The following is a 3286-nucleotide window of genomic DNA, read 5'->3' on the forward strand; positions in this document are numbered from 1 at the left end:
TGCTCGAGGATGAGCAACATTCTAAGTTTGGTGTGGTAAAAGCATAGCTTTTTGTTTTTCCATAACCATTTATGGCACCTAAGGTCGGAGAAACCTCTAGAAAGGGGAAAGAAAAGACAAAAGCTTCCACCTCCGAGTCATGGGAGATGGAGAGATTCATCTCAAGGGTCCATAGCTCAGCATTTGACTGCACATCAAGAGAACCCACTCATGGACCTCAACAAGAGCATGAGGAATTCCCTCATCAAGAAATTCCTGAGATACCTCAAGGGATACATTTTCCTCCACACAACTATTGGAAGCAACTAAGGATAGGAGCACCAAAATCACTAGGGATGAAGCAACAAAAGCAAGGAAGAGACATAGAGAAGCTCAGAAGAAGGCGCCACCATTACTAAGGTGGACTCATTCCTTAACTTCCTTGTTCTTATTTCTCTGTTTTTCGATTTTATGTTATATGCTTGTCTATGTTTTGAGTCTTTACTACATGATCATTAGTATTTAGTAACTATGTCTTAAGGCTATGAATAATTCCATGAATCCTTCACCTTTCTTGAATGAAAAATGTTTCTAATTCAAAAGAACAAGAAGTACATGAATTTCAAAATTGTCCTTGAAATTAGTTTAATTATATTGATGTGGTGACAATACTTTTTTTCTGATTGAATGCTTGAACAGTGCATAATTTTGATCTTGTTATTTATGAATATTAAAATTGTTGGCTCTTGAAAGAATGATGAACAAAGAGAAATGTTACTGATAATCTGAAAAATCATGAATTTGTTCCTTGAAGTAAGAAAAAGCAGTGAATAACAAAAGCTTGCGAAAAAAAGAAAAAAAGTGGCGAAAAAAATTAGAAAGAAAGAGAAAAAGCAAACAGAAAAAGCCAATAGCCCTTAAAACCAAAAGGCAAGGGTAAAAAGGATCCAAGGCTTTGAGCATCAATGGATAGGAGGGCCTAAAGAAATAAAATCCAGGCCTAAGCGGCTAATTCAAGCTGTCCCTAACCATGTGCCTGTGGCATGCAGGTCCAAGTGAAAATCTTGAGACTGAGTGGTTAAAGTCGTGATCCAAAGCAAAAAGGGTGTGCTTAAGAACTCTGGACACCTCTAATTGGGGACTTTAGCAAAGCTGAGTCACAATCTGAAAAGGTTCACCCAGTTATGTGTCTGTGGCATTTATGTATCCGGTGGTAATATTGGAAGACAAAGTGCTTAGGGCCACAGCCAAGACTCATAAAAGTAGCTGTGTTCAAGAATCAACATACTTAACTAGAAAAATCAATAACACTATCTGAAATTCTAAGTTCCTATAGATGCCAATCATTCTAAACTTCAAAGGAAAAAGTGAGATGCCAAAACTGTTCAGAAGCAAAAAGCTACAAGTCCCGCTCATATAATTAAGAACTAATATTCACTGATATTTTGAGATTTATAGTATATTCTCTTCTTTTTATCCTATTTGATTTTCAGTTGCTTGGGGACAAGCAAAAATTTAAGTTTGGTGTTGTGATGAGCGGATAATTTATACGCTTTTTGGCATTGTTTTTAGGTAGTTTTTAGTAGGATCTAGCTACTTTTAGGGATGTTTTCATTAGTTTTTATGCTAAATTCACATTTCTGGACTTTACTATGATTTTGTGTGTTTTTCTATGATTTCAGGTATTTTCTGGCTGAAATTGAGGGACCTGAGCAAAACTCTAATAAAAGGCTGACAAAGGACTGCTAATGCTGTTGGATTCTAACCTCTCTACACTCGAAATGGATTTTCTTGAGCTATAGAACTCCATATGGCGCACTCTCAATGGCGTTGAAAAGAAGACATCCAAATCTTTCCAGCAATATATAATAGTCCATATTTTATTCGAGATTAGACGACACAAACTGGCGCTCAACGCCAGTTCCATGCTGCATTCTGGAGTCAAACGCCAGAAACACGTCACAAACCAGAGTTAAAGGCCAAAAACATGTTACAACTTGGCCTTTAACTCCAAAAGAAGCCTATGCACGTGTAAAGCTCAAGCTCAGCCCAAGCACACACCAAGTGGGCCCCGAAACTGGATTTCTGCATCAATTACCTATTTCTGTAAACCCTAGTAGCTAGTCTAGTATAAATAGGACATTTTACTATTGTATTAGACATCTTGGATTGTCTTTTGATTAATCTCTTGATCACGATTGGGGGCTGGCCATTCGGCCATGCCTGGACCATCACTTATGTATTTTCAATGGTGGAGTTTCTGCACACTATAAATTAAGGGTGTGGAGCTCTGCTGTACCTCAAGTTTTAATGCAATTACTACTATTTTCTATTCAATTCAGTTTATTCCTATTCTAAGATATTCGTTGTACTTCAACATGATGAATGTGATTATCCGTGACACTCATCATCATTCTCACCTATGAGCGCATGCTTGACAACCACTTCCGTTCTCCCTTAGACCGAACGCATATCTCTTGGATTCCTTAATCAGAATCTTCGTGGTATAAGCTAGAATTGTTGGCGGCATTCATGAGAATCCGGAAAGTCTAAACCTTGTCTATGGTATTCCGAGTAGAATTCAGGAATTGAATGACTGTGACGAGCTTCAAACTTACGATTGTTGGGCGTGATGACAAATGCAAAAGAATCAATGGATTCTATTCCGACATGATCGAGAACCAATAGATGATTAGCCGTGCTGTGACAAGAGCATTTGGACCTTTTTGACTGAGAGGATGGGATGTAGCCATTGACAACGGTGATGCCCTACATACAGCTTGCCAAGGAAAGGAGTAAGAAGGATTGAAAGTAAGAAAACAGTATGTTGTAGAGAGTCAACAGGGACAAAGCATCTCCATACACTTGTTTGAAATTCTCACCAATGATTTACATAAGTATTTCTATCTTTATTTTCTGTTTATTTATTATTATTATTCGAAAATTCCATAACCATTTATTATCCGCCTAACTGAGATTTACAAGATGACCATAGCTTGCTTCATACCAACAATCTCCGTGGGATCGACCCTTACTCACATAAGGTTTATTACTTGGACTACCCAGTGCACTTGCTGGTTAGTTGTGTTAGGTTGTGAAGAAAGTGCTGAGTTAGTAGATGCGCATACCAAGTTGAATGCCATTGTTAGAGCGCACACACATTAGTAGAGCACACACACACACTCACTGTAAGAGTCCTTTGACTTACAGGAGCATATGCTAGTTGTGTTTTCTCAATACCTCTGTAAGAGACCTTTGTCTTACAGAATAGCGTTATAGCTAAGTATCCCTGGAAAGTGTTCTCAGT

Source organism: Arachis hypogaea, chromosome 4 (assembly GCF_003086295.3).
Source record: "Arachis hypogaea cultivar Tifrunner chromosome 4, arahy.Tifrunner.gnm2.J5K5, whole genome shotgun sequence".
In the NCBI taxonomy this organism is placed as follows: domain Eukaryota; kingdom Viridiplantae; phylum Streptophyta; class Magnoliopsida; order Fabales; family Fabaceae; genus Arachis; species Arachis hypogaea.